The 24,670-nt window shown below is 36.6% G+C and overlaps 1 protein-coding gene across 3 annotated transcripts in view; it reads left to right on the top strand.

The window, feature by feature from the left end:
- The window catches only part of KIAA1328 (KIAA1328 ortholog), a 335,333-nt gene that overhangs the window by 152,336 nt on the left and 158,327 nt on the right, over positions 1-24,670 (top strand). The window lies entirely within an intron of this gene.

The following is a 24,670-nucleotide window of genomic DNA, read 5'->3' as shown; positions in this document are numbered from 1 at the left end:
CTCCTGTCAACCTGAGGGATAAAATTAATAATTCATGGGGCATCAGATAGAGTATTCTAGTTAGATCTTCTCTTATGGATCATAGACATAAATGTAAAACCAAAATCTATAAAACTTCCTGGGGAAAATCTTTGCAACCTTGGGTTAGTCAGAGACTCATTAGCTACAAGACCAGAAGCACAATCCATAAAAGAATCAATTGAGAAATTGGGCTTCATCAAAATTAAAAACTTCTGTTTTTCAAAAAGCTCTGTTAAAAGAATGAAAAGACAGGGGTGCCTGGGTGGGTCAGTTGATAAGTGTCTGCCTTCGGCTCAGGTCATGATCCAGGGGCCCTGGGATTGAGCTCCGCATCGGGCTCCCTGCTCAACAAACAGGAAGCCTGCATCTCGCACTCCTCCTGTTTGTTTCCCTCTCTTTCTGTCTCTCTCTCTCTCTCAGTCAAATAAATAAATAAAATCTTTTTTAAAAATTAAAAGAATGAAAAGACAAGCCACGGGTTGAGAGAAAACAATTGGAATACAAATATCTGCTAAAGGATTCCTCCAGAATATAAAAAGAAGTAAAAAACTCAATAACAAGGAAACAAACCACTGAATTAAAACAACAAAAGATTAGGACAAGAGATGTATAGATGGCAAATAAGCATATGAAAAGATGCTCAATATCATTAACAATTAGGGAAATAAAGGTAAAAATCACAGTAATGTACCACTACACAGCTATAAGTAATTTGTCTATTGGCTAAAATTTTAAAAGCTTAACGTGTCAAAGATGTGGAGGAACTGGAACTCTCATGTGCTGCTGATAGGAATGTAAAATCATAGAACAACTTCGCAAAAGTCTGTTTAAATGCAAAACATACATCTACTATATGATCCATCCATTTTACTAGGTATTTACCCAAGAGAAATAAAGCATACATCCACTGCTGTTGTTCACAGCAGCTTTATTTTTTATACCCCCAAACTTGAAACACCCCCATGTTATTAGTAGGTGCACTGATAAACAAATTGTGGTATATCCATATAATGGAATACTACTCGGCAATAAGAAGGAACTGCTAATACATGCAAAAACATGGATAAAGGTCAAAATAATTAAGCTGAGTTAAAGAATCCAGATTTAAAAGATTACAAACTATATGATTCCATCAATATAAAACTCTAGAAAAACCCAAATAATCTCTAGTAGATTAGTGTTCGCCTGGTTCATCAGGTGCAGGAGTAAGTACAAGAGGTTACAAGGGGACACAGAGACTTTTGAAGGTGATGGAGTTTGTTGTCTTGATTATGGTGATGGTTCCTGGGTATATACATATGCCAACACCGATCAGCTTATACAGTTTAAATGTATAGTTTATTGCATATCAGTTATACCTCAATAAAGCTATTTTTTTTAAAAAAGAACTGCATGATTTTCCTTTAAGGTTTTAGTTGCCTGGCCTTATTGTGACCCAAGTAAATTCTCCAGCCCTGATTTCACTTTGTCTTTTCCCCTGTAATATATTTAACAGTACATGATATATTTAATACTCATAAAAGAAACTTGTAAACCGTTACTACAGTCTTTACCCTAACAAACTGTGTATTCCTGACAAGTAGAAATGTTCCCATTTTAATTTCTTTTTAATGACACATTACACAGGCTTTTAAATGTCAGTCTTTGTATTTTCAAACCTGCAGAAACTTGAATGAATTTTACATATAAGAGCAATCAACTCTGATGGCAATAGGCTGAATATCTGTTTCTAAAAATAATTTTATATGAATCTTTTCTCCAGATAACTTGACTTTTGAGTGTTTTTAACTATGACATCTTTATATAAGTGAATACATATTAAAGAAATAGCTTTAAAACGTGGAATTTCCATTTTTTAATTCTTTTTTCGCCATGCCTGTTAACAGGATATAGCTAGATATTGTGCACACTTCATCTGTTTACTCTGCAATAAATTACTACTCTCCTGACCAGTAAATAGACAGCCATCATTGTGAGCTAGAAGTTGTTAGGCATTTGGCTATATCCTAGATTACAATTCATGGTTTTTAAATATTGTGTGTGTGAAAGATTTTATAAGTGACCATTTGACAAGCTACAGCATTCTGCTTCCTCAAGCTATATTTGGGGGTTCTGATTTATATTTATAGTCTTGCTCTAGGGCCTGCTGTTTGATAGACAAGATGTTTTTCTGCTCATTCCTCAAGGATTCCTTTGAATGCCAGCTAAGAGCATGACTTCAGAGCCAGAATGTTTAGGTTTTTAAACAGTAGGCTCTGCTACTTACTGTGACCTTGGGGAAGTTACTTAACATGAGCAAGCTTCAACTTCCTCATCTGCAAAATGCAGAAAATGTATGGAATATAACTTACAGGGTTTCTGCCAGGATCAAATGAATTAATAAATGTAAAACAAATACATTTTTACCTTGCATGTAGTACATGCTATACAATCCCTTCCCAATTATTACCATTATTATTTTTGGAATTGATTTGGGGTTTTGTGAGATTGTGAAGTAGATTCTGGTGAAAACCAAAAATATCATCTGTTGGGGAATGTCCCTATGTTTAGTTATTCGTCTTTTGTGCTTATAACATTCAGCCTGAATTATTATGTCAGTTTAGGGATTAATTATCACACCTGGCTTTCAGTTCTGTCAGTCCGGAGGTACTATATTCACCAGCACTGAGTACTTCGAGAATGAAATTGAGATTGGTGAATAAAGGGTTTTTTCATCTTCTAAGAATAAAATTTTTCTAACCCCCAGTGTTCATTTGGTTTAAAGCACAAGGAAAAGGGGCCCTTGATAAAATGGATTGCTATGTCCCCTGTTATTTGGGTTTGTCAGAATTACTGCCTAAGCTCTGATCTGTGGTCCATCCAGACTAGCATTTGCCCTCGGATAGGGCACCAAGGAGAGAACGTGGGTAAATCTAGAGGGACTGACAGAAGCCCCCACTCAATTTTTTTTCCCCCAGTTTTTCCGGCTTTTATTCCATCTAAACCTGGGTCTTTGATTTCTTTAAATCATTAAGAAGAGAGGTTTAGCCCCAGGAACTCCAGGAAAAGCTATGGAATTAGAAAGTGAACACAAACCAGGAAAGACAGTTTATTTTAAGGTAGTTTATTGTTTCTTTGTTATTGTTATGCTAACACATTTTGGTCTTAGAATATTTAAGCAATTCAAAAATAGATGGTATATTAATTCCAAGTCCTCTGTATTCTCCTTCTCTGAAATAACTACTGTTAACTTTAATGTATACTACTCCAGATTTTTTTCTCTGCAGATCTAATACTGTAATTTTAGAAAAGTGGGTTAATTCTATACATGTAATTTTTATGATTTTATTTTCTTTTCCTTTTTTTTTTTTAAGATTTTATTTATTTATTTGACAGAGATAGAGACAGCCAGCGAGAGAGGGAACACAAGCAGGGGGAGTGGGAGAGGAAGAAGCAGGCTCATAGCAGAGGAGCCTGATGTGGGGCTCGATCCCAGAACGCCAGGATCACGCCCTGAGCCGAAGGCAGACGCTTAACCGCTTTGCCACCCAGGCGCCCCTATGATTTTATTTTCTTAATAATATGTTGCATATATTTTCCAGCAGAGTACGTACATGTATTTTTGGCATCCTTTTTAAAGTCCATTCTGTATTTTAGTGTATAGATGTGTCATAATTTATTTAATCAATCTTGTTGATATAGGATTCTTTCTAATTTGTGCCTATTACAAAGAATACTGCAGTGAACATTCTTGTACATATAGTTTTGAATATGTTTGCAAGTGTTTCTATTGGGTTAATTCCCTGAAGTGGAAATATGTATTCGAAGAATATGAAAATTATTTGAAATGGTAGATATTGACAAATTACAGGTGCTTACTGAGAGAAAAAAGCAGCATATTAATAGTAGATACTGCTGATGAGAATGGCAGCCTCTGCTTTGCCCTCAATTGAGATAGCTCCTTGTGTTAACAGTTAATAGTGATTTCTAGATCTTCAAAAAAGTTAATAGCTCCCCTTACTCCTCATTCTTACCTGTTCTATCCATTCATTCATTGGTCCTTAATTTATTTTAAAAAATGTGTAATTTATATTGTGAAAGTAATTTAACTGTATATAAAATTGGAAAACACGTTAAGAAAACGATCATAATCCTTATGATTTTTATCTGTGTATTTGAAAAGTATAATTCTAATCATTGTGTACTAACAATTTTGGATTCTGTATTTGTCACTTAACATTATATTTTGGTGTTTTCCCTAATGGCTTCATAGTGTTCTGTTGGGTGTAACGTGGCTTAATCATTCCATATTTTAGTTGGCAATTAAGATTTAGAATCTGTCTTTCATTATTTGAATCTTGACAAATTTTCTTCCATATTACTTCCTTGCTGTGCCAGAAGGCATCTAATAAATATCTGGAAATTTAGTTAACTAACCACAAATGCTTAGTAGTATATACGGTCAAAAAAAAAAAAAAAGTCTTAAGATTTTACTGAATGGGAGGCACCTGGGTGGCTCATTTGGTTAAGCATCTACCTTCGGCTCAGGTCATGATTGTGGGGTCCTGGGATTGAGCTCCACATTCAGCATCCTGCTCAGTGGGGAGTCTGCTTCTCTCTCTCCCCTGCTCGTGCTCTCTCTCTCTCTCAAGTAAATAAATAAAATCTTTTAAAAAAAATACTGAATGGATTTTTTTTTCCTCAGTATATTTGACAGCTTTTTTACCTTCCAGGTTTTTGGAAGACGAAAAGAGTAAAATAACTTTTAGTTTCAGTTATCTATTGCCACTTAACAAACTACCCCCAAACTTAGACAAACGACTAACATTCTGCAGTTTGAGCTAGGTTCAACTGCGTGCTTTTTCTGCTGCTCTTGCCTGTGGTCACCCATGAGGCTCATGCAACTGGCTATTAGTTATGACACTGGCATGGCTGGACCTTTCTTTCTCTCCCCAGGTAGCCTCTCCCTGTAGTTCACCTAGCAAAGTAGCTAGACCTCTTACCTGCAGGTTCAGGGCCTCCTGCAAGAATGGAAGTTGCCAAATCTTTTTCCAGATTTGGTCCACAACTGGCAAAGTGTCTGTTGGTTAAAATGAGTAACTGGGCCAGACTAGAGTCAGCAGGAAGGGACTACTGGGAGGTGTGGTTTTTCTGGGGCCACCGCTGTAGCAGGCAACCACAAAGGGCATCTCATAGTCATTTTCATTTGTAATTCTCACTAGTAGGGGAGTCGAGCACCTTTCCATATGTTTATTGTCCTTTCCCTTTTCTGTGAAATGCCTTATCAGGTTTTGTCCACTTTTCTTTTGGATAGTTTGTCTTTTCATATTGATTTGTAAAAGTTCTTCACATCATATGGATGTTTTCCTTTGTTGGTTATATGTGTTACAAACATCGTTGGCCAGTTTGTGGCTTATCTTTCACTGTCTTTATGTGTTTTTGATAAATAGAAGTTCTTAATTTTAAAGTAGTTGAATTTATCATCTTTTATGATTTTTGCTTTTTGGATCCTTCTCTCCTCCAAGGCATAAAATACTCTTGTACATCATCTTCTAAATGTTTTATAGTTCTGTCTTTGATATGCAGGTTTATAATTCACCTGGAATTGATTTGGGGGATTGGTGTGAGGCAGGGGTCCAATTGCATTTTTTCCCTCATGTGACCTTTCCTTAAGCTTTACTTTTGGGCTAGTTCCAGTGTGTCTTAAATGCTGTACGTTCATCTTTCCTGGATCCCTTTTTCATTGTGCTGGAGCACAGCCATGCAGCAGTTCTGGAAAGAAGCTACTTAAGAGCAAATCAGTATTTAATTGAGCATTTCTACAAATAATGATTAAACAGCTGCAATCCTTTGGTGAGAAGATAGCACTTGAGCCGAGACCTCAAATATTAAAAGCCAACATATGAAGAGCCTAGGAAGAATGTTCTGAGCCAAGGGAACAGCAAGTATTCTTACCAACTGGAAGAAAGAGGTACTTAGAAATGTGGTAAAAATGAAAAGCTGAACAACAAAGTCATGGTTCAAAATAATGTAAACCAAAGTGATTCTGAGGAGTTAAATGTTAGAAAGCGATGCCATTGACCTCTACATTTAGAATACTCCCTAGTGACCATATGCTGACATCTTGCTTTCTATTAATCTAATCACATATCCTATGTCTGCTGTAACAAGTATTTACCTATTGTATGTGTGTGTAGACTTTCTGTTTTCATAATAAGTCTGTACACAAAGCATGGAAGATCCAGTCAGTATTTCTGAGAAGAACACAAATGTTAAAACCTCGATGATGTGAAAGAGATGGCATAGTGTTAAAAGTTGGAATATGATGGGGAGGCATAGAGGTGGAAGGAAGTATGGATACTGACTTTCCCATTTTGCAGAACAGGGAGTCAGGAGATATAGTCTAACGTAATGGATCAAGTAGTGCTCATAATTATTTTTTCAAGTGAGAAAGGTAATGAATAGAACTGAAGATAAAAACATAGCTAAGAAAAATTTTAAAGGATGTAGTAGTATAAGTGGGCTAAATTCTACATCTTTCATAATTAGGAAAATGCTGGATCTCCTTAATATATAACTATATTTGAAGAAATAGACATCTACACATAGTAAAGTTGTGGAGGTAACACAGGAATAACTAACGTCAGAAGTGGAGGAGAGGGTCTACCTCTGTCAGTGGGATTGGCAGTAGGGGACAGAGATTTCTCTTTCTTGATTTTGCCTTTCATTTTATTTCTTCCTAATACCTGTATTTTTACTTCTGTGTTCATTACTTCTCAAATAATACAAAAAGAAGAAGAAAAAACCTAAGGCTGTTACAGAAGAATTGAAGCAATTGTGGGAAACAGCAACATCAAAGTAAAGTCAGCTGGACATCTAGGATAGACTTATGAATATTAGTTATATACTTCATGAATCCATTTATAAACTTTCCATATCAGGAAAGTTTGTATCCTATAGTAGTTTGTTGGAAATGAACATATTTAATTGGAGTTATAAAATTAAACTCATGACAATACTACCATGGATACATTCATTCATTTGACAAACATGTTCATTAGTGGAGTAAATTCATATTGTTACTCTTCTATGCCTGTCCCTGGTGTGCTTCAAGATGGTTTAAAGGAAAGCTCGCAATGGGTTTCTGTTGAGTGAGTTTAATTATATTTATGTTTCTTCATTATTTGAAGTACAAAGCGTGTTGAAATTAGAAATGGGTTTTTGAGATCACCTTCTTCAGTGATGGGGAGCTTTTTCTATAACACACATAATCAGGAATCATAATTTCAGTGGATGGGATTCCGGACATGATTTTTGAGAAGGTCTTCTGTCCTCAGGTGATACTTGTGTGAAACCTGGGTGAGAACCACTCATCTCATCCGCTCCTTCATTTGCAGAAGTGGAAACTTAGGCCCTGTAGTTCACATAGCTAATTAGTGGCACAGCATAAATTGACTCCTAGTATCACATGATTTTTAATGCTCTACTTTCAAAAATTTTTCATCTCTCTTTACTTCTGCTGCTGCATGTGGTTCTCATAGTCTAGGGTGCTTTCTTGACTTCTCACTGCTTATTTTACTTTGTATATCTTCTTTCTTTTAAAAACTAATCTTCTAAAACCTACTGTCTTCTTCTTAAAGAGACTTCCAATCAACATTCCTCCTTTCAGCCTCACTTTAACACCCATTTTTAGTAATACCTAGTGCTTCCCATTCCTGAGCTAATACCAATCAACCTATTTCTGATTTAGGATTCTGCTTTGTTCAGGCTAATTCAGTTACCAATATATCCATCTACTTTCCAACACCCAAAGTTTTGTTGGTATATTTTCTAATTTTTTTTTATCCCTGTGTGTCTGTACCTCTTTATATTCCTTTCCTGCATTCCTTTTCTGTTTAATCCATCAACTTTAATCAAAGCTCTGATTGTATTTTTACAGATCTCAAATCAAAAACCATTTTAGTACAGAAGAATCACTGATACATTAGTAAAGCAACAAGGTGAAATGATTGCTCTTAAAATGAGCAGTACGTACAGGATGAAACTGCCTTGTTAATGTGTCCTTACTTAGACCTCTAACAAGACAACCACTCCATATACTTTTGTCAGAGGATTGGATTTGGCAAACTGTTAGATAAGTGCACCTTTCTCCTATTTCTCCTTTCCTGGAATAAAGGAAAGTTCTCCTTTGGCTAGTGGTTTGCAGTGAAATTAAATTTGCATTTTTCTGGTTTCCCTCAAGGAACTCTAAGTAAAAAGCGTGACTTCTCCAGAGGGCAGAAGAATCCCTTATTGTTTGAAAAGAAGCTTGGTGATGGTGATAATAATAATCACTGTTATTTATTATTTATTGATCCCTTCTCTGTGTGTAATTTGTTTTATAAACACTATCTTTTATTAATCCTCAAAATGCCATAAGTGGTATTGTCTCCTTTTCACAAATGATGAAATGGCTTTTCTAAGGCTAAGGAACTTGTCCAAGGTTACATGGCCAGTGGCAGGCATGCTACCAAATCTTCTGTCTGACTCTAAAGTCTATTCTTTTCCCACCTTTCTACCTCATTAGACTCATACCTATTTTAATAATGACAGCAGTAATAATGATAGATGATATTTACATAGCACTTACTCTGTACCAGATACTATTTTAAACTCCATATATGTGGACATATAAGTCTTACCCCTTAAGCTTCTGAGGCACCACTGTTATCCTCTTTTATGGAGGCCAGGGAGATTAAATAAGTTCCTCAAAGTCAATTATATATAAGGCTAGAATGAGAAGAGCCAGGATCGTAACACAGTTGTTTGGTTGTTATTGGAGTAGATGAGAATGTTTATTATGTGTTCTCATTGATTACTGAGTGTCTTAAAAGGGCTCTAAAGTTTAAAAGCAGAAAGCAAATACATACCTGGGAAGCTATCAGAAGGTAATATGAAAAATAATCATGTTCCCACCCTTAGTATACCAACCTTTACCAAGAAGTGACTACAAGCGAGGAAGGGGGCAGGCAGAAGGAGGAGTGCTCTGCGTTTTTGTATTGGAGTTCTGATGTTAGCATTTGCAGATTGAGAAAAGCTAAAGAATTTTCTCTGAAGTACCCTCTTTATTTTGCTGTACTCTTTAATGTTTCTAATTCCAAGAGAGATCATAGTATTTATTTCATCCAGCCTTCACTGTAGCAGGAGGCTGAGGATCAGATGCACTGTCTTGGCAAAGGTTTTAGGAGAAACTTTGTTATGTGTAGAGCTAGCCATTTGGATCTGTCAGAACACTGCCTGTGTCTCACTTGGACGTACACGTTGGATTTGCTTTCCTGTCTGTGTCTGTGACACTGCAAGATGTCCAAATGGAAGGAAACCACCCTGAGGCGCCTGGCTGATGCTTTGACTTTCCAATATTAAACTCCTGGCTTCTGCTCATCTTTGTCCCCTTCTCCTTTCACTCCTCACCCAAAAAGTTACTTTAAAAAAGGAACAGTAGAAAATTCTTCAGGAATTATTTTGGTCTTTTTCTCTATAACCAGCATGACCAATTGGCAGTCTGACTTCATCAGGTCAGACACTTGGCTACGAAAAATTCCTTTTTCATCTTGATAATTGTTTTATATTAACAGGTACGATTTAGGAAGAAATATATTTTCTTCTTTATTTTTTGTTTTTTTCTTATTAAGATTTTGTGGTTTGGTTTGTGCAGCTAGTTTCTATGATTTCCATAGAAGTTCATAGTTCCATGACTTTCATAAAAGATATTTTAGAAAGTTTATACTCCTGCTATCATGGGGTAAACCCTTATAGCTTACCTTTTCTGCTGATTAGAACTAAAAACTCTGGAGGAAATGCAAAAGCAGCCATGTAAGTAGACAAAAGCAGGCAGATGGTGGTTAGAAATCGAAACTTGGAGAGGCAGTTTGGGGGTAAGTTTCCTACTCTTTGGTTTTTGGTTTGTTTCTTTTCTCTCATGGCTTGGCACTGGCAACTAAAACTCTGATAGAAAGTTCATTTTTCTGGCCAGGAAAATCAAGGAAATGGGCCCAGGAGTCTAAGGAGTGTGGAGGGATTCCCCTTGTTTTTTCTCCCTTTCTCCCTTTCTCCCTTTCTCCCTTTTCTCCCAGCTTTGCCCCAAACACAGACCAGTTGCCCAGCTGCAGCTGCCCTGCCTTTGTTGCCAAAGGAACCAGGCAAAGAGGCTCCTCTGAGCGAAAGAGCATGAGGGACAGCTCAGAAAAGAAAGATCATGGTAAGAGTGTCCCTTCATTTTGTATATGACCAGCATAAGAACTTTGCTGTGCGTGCATAGGACAGATCCCCAGCAACATACCAAAGGCTCTGAGAACTGAATATAAATTAGAACCACTGCTCAGAGAAAAGTCAGAAAGAACTTGCGGTCTGAACCTCACTGACTTGCCTACTTGATTGCCTACTAAAACAAACTCTCTGGCAGATTATAGCAGGCCACAGGACTCAGAGTCAACACAATGTAACATTTTAAATGTCCATGATATAACTCAAAGTAATGCCACCTACAGAACAAAAGAAGAAGAAAATTATAACCATTTCTCAAGGGAGAAGACAGTCAACAGATGTCAACCCCAAGGTCACCCGGACATTGGAATTACCAGGTGAAGACGTTAATGCAGCTATTATACAGTTCCGCACAGCATAAAGGTAAACATGCTTGAAGTGAATGGATAGGAGTTCTCAGTGGAGAAATAGATACTATTAAAGAGAAACAAATAGAAACTTTAGAACCTAAAAGTATAATATCTAAAAAAATTTGCCAGGTGGGTTCATCAGCATAATGGAGTGACAGGAGAAATCAGTAAACTTGAGGATAGATCAATAGAAATTATTCAGTCTTAAGAAGAGAAAGAAAAAAATAGATTGGGGGAAAAAATGAACAGAGCCTTAAGGGCCTAAGTTTTATATCATTAGAGTACCAGAAGGAGGAAAAAGAGATTACATACAAAGAACCAGGAAAGAAAAACCAATTCATAAGGGAAAAGCAGCCTCTACCAAAAAGAATAAGTCTTTCGTACGACACAAATTAGGGTAAAATTTCTTTTTAAAACCTTGAGAGCCTTTGCAAGGGTATACTCAAGAATGTCAGTTTAAAGAGCAAGTCTTGGGACACCTGGGTGGCTCAGTCACTTAAGCGTTTTCCTTGCTCAGGTCATGATCCCAGGGTCCTGGGATTGAGTCCCACATCAGGCTCCCTGCTCAGTGGGGAGCCTCCTTCTTCCTCTCCCTCTCCCTCTGTATGCTTGCTCTCTCTCTCTTTCTCTCAAATAACTAAATAAGTAAATCTTAAAAAAAAAAAAAAAAAAGAGAGCAAGTTTTAGGGGACGCCCGGGTTGGCTCAGTCTGTAGAGCATGGGACTCTTGATCTTGGGGTTGTGAGTTTGAGCCCCACATTGGGTATAGAGATAACTTAAAAATAAAATCTTAGGGGGCGCCTGGGTAGCGCAGTCGTTAAACGTCTGCCTTCGGCTCAGGGCGTGATCCCGGCGTTCCGGGATCCAGTCCCACATCGGGCTCCTGGGCTGGGAGCCTGCTTCTTCCTCTCCCTCTCCCCTGCTATGTTCCCTCTCTCGCTGGCTGTCTCTCTGTCACATAAATAAATAAAATCTTTAAAAAAATAAAATAAAATCTTAAAAATAAAGAGCAGGTTTTAGTCATTGAAAAGAATAAGGAAAATCTTACCATGTTATATCTGGGCAAAGAGGCATTTTAAAGAAAATATACTTGGTGTGTAGAGCAGTATAAAATCTGGCAAACAGCAGAATTGCTGGGCTACTCTCATACATTGGCCTATTGTTTAAAGATATCTTAAAGGAAGTTGAAAACATTTTGTGAGTTTCTTTAATGAGGTACTTTTCAGCCACTTTTATAATGTATTTCATTCTGGCACCAGAATTTGGTCACATTAATTTCTGCTAGTTCTGCAGTTACCTTGGGTCACATAGGGATTTAACTGCTTTAGTCTCCATTGCCTGGGGTTGCAGATCCACTAAAGGGAAAGTGATGGAGGTAAGCAGTGTATACAGTGTGGAAGAATAAGAGGTAATGTTAGTTGAGCTCTTTGGGATCCTTTTCTGATTATGGGGCAATATCAAAACTAAAACACTATGTCCAGCCTAAGAACTCATTTAAAATGTTGCTGTCATTAGGGATTATGCCACTAAAAGAGCTCAGGATCTAAAACTATTTGTGTTGACCTAAAAGGGTAGAAGCATAGCAGTAACTGACAGAAACAAAAAATGGAAAATTCAACATAAAAAATTCCCTAACCATGAAATTGCCTCATGCTCTCACAGAAGTGATATTTCTTTGCTATATACATGCTGATTCTAGCTGTCACAGAGCAATGCTATATTCATCTAAATTATGGGGGCCCTACAAGTAGCCTTTTGTGGAATGTAAGGCTTAGTGCACCTGTACATTTGCACCTGTGACATCATGATTCTCACTCCAGCATTTTAGGGGTGAAAAACACACCCTCAATCTTCTAATCCATTCCCTTATGAGTATAGGAAATCATGTATTAGTAAAAGATATGGATTCTGCCTTGAAGGTTTTCAGTCTAATGAAGCTAACAGTAAACATATACTTGATCTGTCTACTAACATCTCAAATTTGGAATGACCAAAATTGAACTCTTGATTTCCTTTCTAAACTTAACTTCCTCATCTATCCAGCTCAGTAAATGGCAATCCCATTCTTTCTGTTTCTCTGGAATACATCTTTGGAGTCATAATTGACCTCTCTATCTTTGGCTCATCCCCAGATCCAATCCAACACCAAATCCAGCCCATTCTTATTTCTCAATATATCCCAACTCTTACCATTTCTTACCACCTTCGCTGCTTTCACCCTGGGCCAGGTCCATATTTCACCTGGATTGCCTTCTAGATTTTTACCCAAGGAAAATGTAAGTCTGTATTCACGTGGAAACCTGTATGTGAATGCTGGCAGTGGCTTTATTCATATTCACTAAAAACCAGAAATAATCCAAAAAAGCTTACTTGGCAAAAAAAAAAAGTAACAGACTGTTCATGTACACATTACCTACATGAATCTCCAGTGCATTATGCTAAGCAAGAAAAGCCAGACTCCAAAGCCTACATACTGTATGAGTCCATTTCTATGACATTCTAGGAAAGGAAAACTAGAGATAGAAATAAATCAGAGTCTGAGGTTGGAGGGAAAGTTTGACCACAAATCATGGGAAATTTTGTGGTTATGATAGAACTATCTTGATTATTGTGATGATTACCCAACTGCATTCATTTCTCAAAACTTGAAGATCTGTATACTTAAGAAGGGTGATTCTTACGATGTGTAAACTATAATAATTTTTAAAAAGTGAATGTGTTGTTAGTACAATTGACTCTTGAACAATGTGGGGGTTAGGGGTGCCAATACCCTGCACAGTTGGAAATCTGCATATAACTTTTGACTCCCCAAAAACGTAGTTACTAATAGTCTACTTTTGATCAAAAGCCTTACCAAATAACATTAACAGTCAGTTAACACATACTTTGTATGTGTATTATATACTGTACTCTTACAATAAAGGAAGCTAGACAGAAGAAAATGTTACTAAGAGAATCATAAAGAAGAGGAAGTACATTTACAGTACTGTACTGTATTTATTGAAAAAAAATCCGTGTATAAGTGGACCCACTCAGTTCAAACCTGTGTTGTTCCAGGGTCAGCTGTAATAGCAAAAAACTGTCCATCAGGGTTGGGAACAGAAACCACTCTGGGTATTTTAAGCATGAAGAAATTTAATACTAGGATTAAAAGCTTTGAAAAGGCTGAAGAGGCAGGTTTGATGTTGGACTTCCAGCAGTGACTTCAAAACAACATAGAATTGATATACTTGAGGAGAAACGCTCTGAGACCATCGCTGGAGCTATGCTTCAGAGGTCTGTGGGCACCCAGAAAACTACAGAATAGACCCCCATCAGTGGGATCTAGGGGTTAGGAAGCCAGATCAACAAATCATTGGTGCTTCTGCTCCTGCCACAACTGCTGCTTCTTATCCAGAAAACTGAAAATTATTCCCTGAGGTGCTATTGCTGGAGAGAATTCTCATGTTTTCACCATTGTCCTTGGCAGCAAAGACAAACAAAAGGAGATCTCCAAAATCATGTGAAGTAGGCTGAACCTAACAGACATCCAGAGCCCTGGCTGCAAGGGAGTCTGGAATATGTGATTTGTAGCTTCCCAAATCTTACACTTAAATGCAGGGTGGAATGAGCCATGACTCATTAATCAACACAATACCCAAATTTCCATCGATAAGAGACTGCTGAATAAATTAGTTATTTATACAGTAGTAGGTGAAGGGTTTGCCCAGGTAGTGGTTATTCGGTAAACAGGAATATAATTGTACTCTTGAGTGTTGGTTAATAAATTCAGCTTATTTAAATGTTGAACTCATAAATCTAGTTTATACCAAAGCCAATATCTATATTATGGTTTCTGTAATACTGCTTTTAAACTTGTGCTGCAAACATTACTATTTCTTGAAAATGGTTGAACGCTTTTCTTTTGCAAAATTAGCCTGAAAGATTATAGCACTAGACTTCTCCATATCCAGAATGCTATACATTAATTTAGAAAAGAATTTTTCTAAATGGTAAATAATATAAAAGATATCTTTAACAGTTTTCTGTGTCAGGGAAACCAGCTACAGACAAACAACCAAGTTTATATAGAACCAGTGGCAAATATATAGTGGAACATAGCCTTACCTCTTGGCTATGAAGTCCAAATGTTGCTTTCCAAATGGTATTTGGATCACCTTTCTAAAAGGGATGACCTTATGGCATCCTTTCACATATCATCTGCTGGAAATAGTTGGTGTATTTCCATGCTCCTGTGCGTACATACTCACATAAGAATGGCTTTGAGTAAAACCGAAGCTACCAGAAGTATGGTAGTCTGTGAACACAAGTCTTGTGTTAAGTTCTGTCCTCTCTCACCCCCACCAAATAAAGTTCAACTTAAAAGTATTTTTAAATAAAAAATAAGCTATTTTAAAGTGTACAAACAATGAGATGAGAGTGAATTGCCTAAGCAACTAAATGGCCAGACTTCCTCTAACAGATTTTAATTATTTTTATGGTTTTTCCCAAATGAAGACTCACAATAGACATTTTAAGTAACTACAGCAGCTCTTCCATCTTCATTTCAAGCTTCAGACCCTAAACAAAGCATGAAGCTGAGCAGTGCACTGTTTAATTTTCAAATTGGATTTTTCATTATGTTTTATGATAACTTTTTATTTTTATCAAGTTGCATCTCAGCCTTCTGTTTAGACTCAAGAAGATTTATGGCAAATGTTCTGGGTGCTTATTTGGACAAACAAATGCAATAAATCAGTTTACTGTTTCAATAAAATGTTATTAATAGGACACATTATTCTGTTCAATATTATGTTATCTTTAAAATTAAGCAGAACATTAGTGGCAATGAAACTAGTTTCAATCAATACATTCCTGTAATGAAACCTATTGTACAAAAACTTTTCTTTTGAAAGAGGAAAAATGTCTTTAGCACAACTACCAACTTCTGACTCCTGAGATGGCATCTCACAGTCTCTAAAATTTATTGGTAGGATTTCTTTGTTTTTGTTTTGGTGTTAAGAAGATAGCTTTTTGAAAGTTACCTTGTGGCAGTTAGAGCTTGAATATTCCTTAAATGATTTTTTTTTTTAAATGAAGAATTTAGTTGGCAGTTCACCTGGCAGAGACCCAAGCATGTGCCCCAATGAAGTTGAGGTCAGAGAGGATTTTAAGAAAGGCAGAGCTGCTGGTAACACCCGGTAGTATTAGAATTGCCAATTTCTCTTCTGATCGTATAGAATTTCTACTCATATAGAATAAAAAAAGTGTAATGGATGAAAACATGAGTAATATTCAGATAAGAAGGATGTAGATTTTAAGCATTTTAATGTTCAAATCTCATGTAATAATGAGAATTTCCTGGGATTAGAGGCCTACTGTAGACCCTCGATTACCCACTACCCACCCAATTGAAATTTTAGAATGATGGTTTTAAAATTAAAGTTGGCTGAAGTCTTGGGATGATATTGCAGTCTGAGAGACCTACACTGAACAGGCAGGCAGGTTGTTTGAGTTACTGTTTTAGACAGCAGTGTGCCTTTAGAGAAGGCTGCTGTTTAATAATACAACATGGAGGGACGCCTGGGTAGCGCAGTTGTTAGGCGTCTGCCTTTGGCTCAGGGTGTGATCCCGGCGTTCCGGGATCAAGTCCCGCATCGGGCTCCTCCGCTGGGAGCCTTCTTCTTCCTCTCCCACTCCCCCTGCTTGTGTTCCCTCTCTCGTTGGCTATCTCTGTCAAACAAATAAATAAAAAATCTTTTTAAAAAAATAATACAACATGGAAATTAAACACTTCAAGGTGTTAAATTGCATACACTCTCTGGTGAAAAACTCTTAAAAAATAGCTTATGGATACTTTTGCTTGTTACGCTGTATTGTCACATGGCAGTTTCAGGAGTCTGGAGACTTGTCAGAGTCCCAAATTTACTCCTTTATTTTTGCCATTTCATATTTTTAATCTGAATATAAGAAATAGAGATGTTATCTTACTGTGGTTTTGTTCTCATTAAATTGTTAAGAAATCATTGCTTTGGGAGATGAGAGTTATATTAAGATGAACAAATATTTATGAAAATCTAAGCTATCATATATATTCTGTTGACTTAGGATAAAGTTTCCATAGCCCATCAGGCAAGTAATTTGAGTATGTTGTTGTGCAACTCTAATAGGAAGCAAGTGAGCTCTGCACTCATTGAATACCACAGCTAAACTTCATAGTCACACTTTCCTCCCATAGTTCAAATGAAGATGACTGTGGTATTTTTTCCACACCAGTAGGAGACTGCTTAAAATCTGCATTGGAGTGAAGCATAAGATAGCAGAAGACTTGATTCTAGTTTTTATTTCTCTTTTTAAATGTTACATTTCTGAAGGAAGAGTCATTTTTGTGTTATGTCTATGAACACCTATGAAGCATTGTGTGTAATTGGTCTACAGTTGACAGTGATTGTATGTGGACACTTTGGCAGCGGGTAGCAAGGAGCAGCTGACTGTTTTGTTATCACCACAATGTTTTTTTCCCCCAACATCTTAACATGGTCCATGTTTATAAGGGATATTTATATGTAGTTTTCTTTTCTAGTAATAGTTTTGTCTGGTCTTGGTACTAGAGTAATTCTGGCTTCATTAAATGAATTGAAAGTTGTTTCTTTTTCTTTTTTCAATCTTTGCATTATTTTTGTTGCTTAATGACTCAAAAAATTCACCACTGATGACATCAGGGATGGAGTTTTCTTTATGGTGATGTTTTTAATTTATTTCAATTTCTTTCATTGACATGAAGGTGCTAAGGTTTTCTCTTTTGCCTTCAGTGAGTTTTGGTGATTGCTGTATTTCAAGAAATGTGTCCATTTCATTTAAGTTGTCATATATAGCATAAGGTTGTTCATAATATTACTTTATTAACTGCTAATGTCTGTGGCATCTGTATTTGTGTGCTCCTTTTTCATTTTCTATTTTGATGATTGTATCTTAATGATCAATCTTATTGGTTTCTTTAACAAAGCAACTCTTACAGGTTTTCTTTATTGTTTGTTTTCTATATTATTTTTTTCTGGCCTTCTGTTCAGTTTTCCTTCCTTTTACTTATTTCAATTTTAATTTGCATTTTTTTTCTAACTTTCTAAGACGGGTATTTAACTCATTGGTTTGGAATTTTATTCTTTTCTAAAATAACCATTTGAAGTTATAAATTTCCCTCTGAGAACTCCTTTATCTGCATCCCATATATTTTTATGTTGTTTTTGTTTTCATTCATTTCAAAATATCTTCTAATATCTCTTTGAACAGTTTACAAACATTAAGATTCTTTCTTAATTTCAAATGTTTATAGACTTCTCAGACAGCTTTGTGTCACTTATTTCTAATTTCATTACCTTGTGTTAGATGATGTACTGTCAGGGAGCCTGGGTGACTCAATCAGTTAAGCATCAGACTCTTGGTTTGAGTTCAGATGATGATCTCAGGGTCATGAGATCAAGCTCAGTTTTGGGCTCTGCGCTGAGCATGGAGCCTGCTTAAGATTCTCCCTCTCCCCCACCCGACTCTCTCTTTCTCCCTCAAAATGAAAAAAATAAAAGAAGGAAAAGAAAATATACTCTCCACAATTTTAACACCTTGAAATTATTGAGATTTGTTTTATACCTATGATATGGCCTATGTTGGTAAATACTTCATCTGCCTCTAATAATAATGTAATCTGCAATAATTGAATGAGGTATTCCACATATATATCAATAGGGTCAATTTGCTTAAAGTTTTGTCTTCTACATAGCTATTGATTTTTTTGGTCTACCTTTTCCATCAGTTACTAAGAGAGGATTTTAAAACTCCCAATATGGAGCATCTGATGGCTCAGTCAGTTGGGCGTGGGACTCTTGGTTTCCGCTCAGGTTGTGATCTCCTGGGTAGTAGAATCAAGCCCCGCATTGGGCTCCACACTTGGGAGAGTCTGCTTGGGGATTCTCTCCCTCTGCCCCTTCGCCCTATTCTCTCTCTCTCTGTCTCATTCTCTCTATAGAATAAATGGATAAATCTTAAAAAAAAAAAAAGTTAAAAAAAACTCCAAATATGATTGTGGGTTTATTTTTTCCTTCTTTTCTGTTCATCTTTCCTTCATGTAGTTTGAATTTCAGTTACTAGATGCCTTTACATTTGAGATTGTAATGTGTTCTTAGTGCATTAACTTCTTTCATTTTGAAATATGCCTCTTTGTCCCTGCTATTATTACTTGTTCTGAAGTATGCATTGTATGATGCTAATATAGCCACTCTCCCTTTCTTGTAATTTGTATTTTTAGAGTATATCTTATTTTCATCCTTCTACTTTTACCCTATCTTTGTCTTTATAATTTAAGTGTAGTTCTCAAAAATAATGTATATTTGGGTTTTCATTTATAATCCTGACAATCTCTGGCTTTTTTTGGCCTGTTTGGATCCTTTACACTTAGTGTAATTATCAACATAGTTGGGTGTAACCTGCTATCTTGTCAATTTTTTTCCTATTTTTCAACCAGTTTTTCAGTTTTTCCTGACTTTTGATTAAACAGTTTTAGTGTTTATTATCTCTTTTTTGGGCTCTTTGTCTTTGTTTTATTTTTTAGTAGTTTCTCTAGGATTTGCAGTATGCATCTTTACAAGTGTGTTTTAAAATGATAATTTACCGTTATACACAACTAATGAATCATTGAGCCTTACATCGGAAACCGGGGATGTACTGTATGGTGACTAACATAATATAATAAAAAATCATTAAAAAAAAAAAATGATAATTTACCCTGCACAATGTACAGTGTATAACCTTACAACAGAATGCTTCCGTTCCCCCCTCCTTCTTTTCTGCTACTGCTGTCATACATTTACATGTTAGAAACTCCACATTTTTTGTTATTATTGCACTAAACAGTTTATTATCTTTTAAGTAAATATTAAATATGAAGAATATTGCTTATATTTCTGTTTCTGGAACTGTACTACATGTGTTTGTGTAAATCCAAATTTCCATCTAGTATCATTTTTATTTATCCCTGAAAATTGTTTGTTTATGGTCATGTAGGTTTTCTGGCAATAAATTATTTTTTGTTTGAGTGAAAATATCTATCTCACATTTAATTTTTAAATTGAAAATTTTGTTTCAGTGGTTTTATTTAAAAATTTCATTGGGGGGTGCCTGGGTGGCACAGCGGTTAAGCGTCTGCCTTTGGCTCAGGGCGTGATCCCGGCTTTCTGGGATCGAGCCCCACATCAGGCTCCTCTGTTATGAGCCTGCTTCTTCCTCTCCCACTCCCCCTGCTTGTGTTCCCTCTCTCGCTGGCTGTCTCTGTCAAATAAATAAATAAAATCTTAAAAAATAATAAATAAATAAATAAATAAATAAATAAATAAATAAATAAATAAATAAAAATTTCATTGGTTTTCTGCATAGTTTTTTCTTCTCTGAGACTCTGTCATGCAACTTCTGGCTACCTCAGTCTCCCTGAACTCTGGTTTCTGTCTCTATCATTCACCAAGACTTTTGTGTTCTGCTTAGGATAACTTTCTCTGCACCATAGTCTGGAATGTTTGTCCAAGTGGAATCTAGGGCCAATGTAGGCTCATTTGTTTGCCTTATTTGTGTACCTGCACAACCTGTTTTCCAGTGTCTGAAAATGGTGGTTTTATATATTTGTCCAGTTTTTGAGTCTGCAATAGGCAGGTAAGTATATTCCCTGTTACTCCAAAATACCCCAAATGGAAATTCTTATTGAAACGATATTTTAAATGTAGTTGTTGGGTTTTAGCATACAAATTTAGTGATATTCTTAGGAAAACAAAGAGGCTTTATGGAGGGATAAAGTGTATCATGAGCTTAATAAATGCACAGTAACAAAAACTTAGAGGAGATACAGTAATGCATGTTTTTCTGCTCTTCTAAAGAAGGCAAAATATAACCTCATGGGCCAAAAAAATACTTAAATGAGAAAATTTAAGGAAAGAGAAGCCACATTTTTGTCAGATTTACTGTATCTTGTAATTAAAGAAAGCCCAAATTGATGTTGTAAAGAGCTCTTATTTGAAGGCCTGAAGTAATAAAAGGGAAATAAAGATTTAAATAAGAACTGCTGAAATAGATATTTACTTTAGTCTTGGCTTCCAGGCTGAGAAGCAAACTCCATGGTTTTGAGTGTCTGCCGTCTGCTCAGGTTATGGTCTCGAAGCCCTGGGTCGGGGGGGGGGGGGGGTTTAGGGGGTGGTCTGCTTCTCCCTCTCCCTCTTCTCCCCTACTTGTTCTCCCTCTCTCTCTCTCTCTCTCTCTCTCTCTCTCCCGCGTGCGTGCGCACGCATGCACAAATAAAATCCTTAAAGGGGGGTACTTCGAACAAGTCTCTTAGGTGCATTCACATTTCCTTATACGAATTAGATTTAACTCTAAATAAAAATAAACCTTTACTTCATCCAGTAAAAGATGTTCTCCTCAGGTATATCTTGTGTTCCTTCTTTATGATGCAGTACTTTGTAAAAATCTGTTAATACCCTGAAAAGAGAAATGAAAAGTAGTTACTCATAGATTAATAATCCTCAGCATCCCAAAGGTTTGCGTGTGCTCTTGTCTTAAATACATTTGGTTTTAAGATAAAAGCAAATTCACATAAACTAGGAAGCAGAAAATGTAATCAACATTGTTGAACAAAATTGCTGAATGAGGTACATCTGGTACTGTGCAGGACTAAAAGATACTTTGAAAAGTAATGGATATAAAATGTGAATAGAGGGAAAAGCAAAAGAAGTAAAAAGAACTCCAAATGTGTTTTTCTTTTATTAGTTACATATAGATCCACCATCAGAGACCTTTAAGGAAAAGATAACTGATGGACAGGAGGTACTTAATATAATGGGAAAGAATTATTTGTTCCAGTATTCACAAAAGGACAATCAGTGGTAAGTGTTTAGATATAGACCAGACATAAAGGAGGAGGCCAGAGAGGGAAAGGAAATTGTATGCACCCCATTGTGTGATATAAGGAAATGAAAACATCTGAACTGAACACTCCCCAAAGCCAGACAGAATCCATCTGTGAAGTCAGGAGGCATTTGCTAATGCAGTGGTTCTCAAAATGTGTTTCCCAGATCAGCAGCAGCAGCATCACATGGGCGCTTTTTTAGAAATGCACATCCTGGGGCGCCTAGGTGGCACAGCGGTTAAGCGTCTGCCTTCGGCTCAGGGCGTGATCCCGGCATTATGGGATCGAGCCCCACATCAGGCTCCTCTGCTATGAGCCTGCTTCTTCCTCTCCCATTCCCCCTGCTTGTGTTCCCTCTCTCACTGGCTGTCTCTATCTCTGTCAAATAAATAAATAAAATCTTTAAAAAAAAAAAAAAAAGAAATGCACATCCTCAGGCCTTACCCACACCTACTGAATTAGGACCTCCAGCATTGGGGCCCAGAAATCTGTATTTTAGCAAGTCCTGCAGGTGATTCCTATGAACACTAAAGTTAGAGAAACTTTGTGCTAGAGTAATGGAAATAAATGTCATCTGTTGATCAAACTGCTGGTAAGCCCTATCACATGCAGAGTTTTATGAATACATTTCCCCCAATTATCTTCTTGGTACAGATAGGTTAGACATATTTTCTATATGAAGACATGATCAGTGTGCTCGGACACACAAGTGTTAGAAAACAAGAGTCTCTGAGATAGAAAATGAACAAAATCCATCCTCAGGTTTACAGTCTTTCATCCATTGTTACATGATAAGCTTTTCTGCAATTTTTCTATGTTAAGAAAAGGATTTAAATTAATTTTGGCTTAGAGATAAATATGCTATTTTTAGCACACAAAAAATGAGTCCTTTAAGCTTAAACTAGTTTTTAAAAACCTGTTTGAAATGTATGAAGTGATTTTTTTTTTTTGCAATATAGCTTTTCCTGGTTGAAGTACTGCTCTTCCTTTCCTCCCTCCACTGCTCCTCCCGCTCCCCTCTGTTCCTCTCTGCTTCTCCATGACACTTCAGCTCTCTCTGTGTGCCTTTTCTCAAAGTGTGCCTTCAGAAAAGACAGATTCTGTGTTTAGAGTCAGATTTGGGCTTATGAATGTTAGGAAGGTCTTATGTTAATGGTGCTTCTGTTTTCCCAGTAATGCCGAAAACCTTGTGACCCTAGCTTGTAAGTGTCTGAGGGCACATGTGCTTGGTGCTGCCTATCAGCTTTCCTCAGAAAGCTGCTCTGTGAAGGAAACCACACTTGGTCAGTGGTTCTGGAGAGCACTGAAAGATAAGATTGTTTGGGATCATTAGGTAAAACGCCTTTCTTGTGCACTGAAGTAAGCTGATTTAGCAGACTTTCATAGCCAAGCCGATAAGCATATATAATTGTTTATTCATATTTCCAAGAAATGTGTAAATCTCTGATGGATTTGCAACCATAGTCTACACTGGACACTCTCTACCAACCTGAAAAAGTATTAACTGGGAGAGGAATTCTACAATGATTATAGGATTAATACTATATTAGTGAGGCAAGATTTCTAACACTTCTTGGGAAGAAGCATATTGCCCTCTCCTCTCTGTAAGAGAAAGTTTTTGTTCACAAACATGCTGACTGTGGTGTCATTTAAATCACTAGATGATTACGATTTAGCTAACAAGCCGGACAGACCCTGGATGCTGTCTATGCCTATTGAAGTTGTACCAATCTTTCTAGGTGAGACAGATTGGTGGAAGCCTTTTACGTACAATTCATTTGGACACATCGACCATGTTGAACAGACGCTGACATCTTGGCATGCACAGATATTCCATACAATTTGAGTTGATCAGTTCTTGTTGAAACATGCAGAAACATGAAGACTGTTGCCAGTATGCCACTCCGTGCTCACAGGCACCTGCTCTTTCTCTTTGGAGTCATTGCCTGGGCTGGTCTCCAGGTTCAATGCCTGAGTCCACCCTCCTGCCCACATGAAAAGTGTCATCACAATTCAGGTTTATGTTATTGTTTCCACACGTACCCCTTCCCTTTTCCCCACAGTAGCGTTTAGGACAGTCTTCTGTGAGCAGGGCTTCTCCTACTTTCTAGATTTAGCCTGGATTAAAGAGCTAATTTATTTTTGTGAGCTCTTTAGGCCATTGCAAGTAATAAAAAGCTTAAATAATCATCCTAATCATGACCTCAGCCAAAACATGTCCAGAAATTATACTGTATACAATACCTAATAATGATTTCCAGACCCTAGTGAAACCATATAGTATAAATATTGTTGCAATAATTTTTCATTTAAATTTTCATCATGACTCCCTCTTAGTGAAGAAAGCAACAACTTATGGCCCACTATTTGAAATGCTGGTATTTTCTGTTATCATTGTAGTTAACTTTACCCCTTTCCACTGTTTCCTACCAACTGTATTATTCACTATTTGTATATTGTCCAAAGTATATAGGTTTTGTGTAATAAATCTCTCCCCAAATCAAATTACTTTTCAGCCAATTGGCTCTAAAGGCCTATCTGAAACAAGATAAAGTTGAAGTGTGACTTTCCCATATTAAAAACAAATAGCATATCATAGCAGAAATCTTGAGGCAAATAACAGAGGTAGAAGGGATTCCTTTAGTCTCTATCATTCATCCCAATTATTACTCAACAAATAGCCCTATTTTTGTTTTATTTGACTTTTACAAATAACCTTTATAATTTATTTGTCTCTTTCTTCTAGAATATGGGTTTTCAATAGAGCAGACTTTTAAATTTTTTTATTTTTTAAATTTCAGTATTATTAAGGTAGTCGTATTAGTTTCAGTTGTACAATATAGTGATTCAGTAATTTTGTACATTACTCAATGCTCATGATGATAAACATACTCTTAATCTCCTTTACCTATTTCACCCATTCCTCCTACCCACCTCACCTCTGGTAACCACCAGTTTGTTCTCTATATCTAAAAGTCTGGTTTTTTGTTTGTCTTGTTTTTCCTTGTTCATTTGTTTTGTTTCTTAAGTTCCACATATGTGAAATCATATGGTATTCTCTTTCTCTGACTTTTTTCACTTCACATTATACCCTTCAGTT

Source organism: Ursus americanus, chromosome 19 (assembly GCF_024610735.1).
Source record: "Ursus americanus isolate L20-20 chromosome 19, mUrsAme1.1.p, whole genome shotgun sequence".
Taxonomy (NCBI): Eukaryota; Metazoa; Chordata; class Mammalia; order Carnivora; family Ursidae; genus Ursus; species Ursus americanus.
This window is presented reverse-complemented; position numbering and strand designations above follow the sequence as displayed.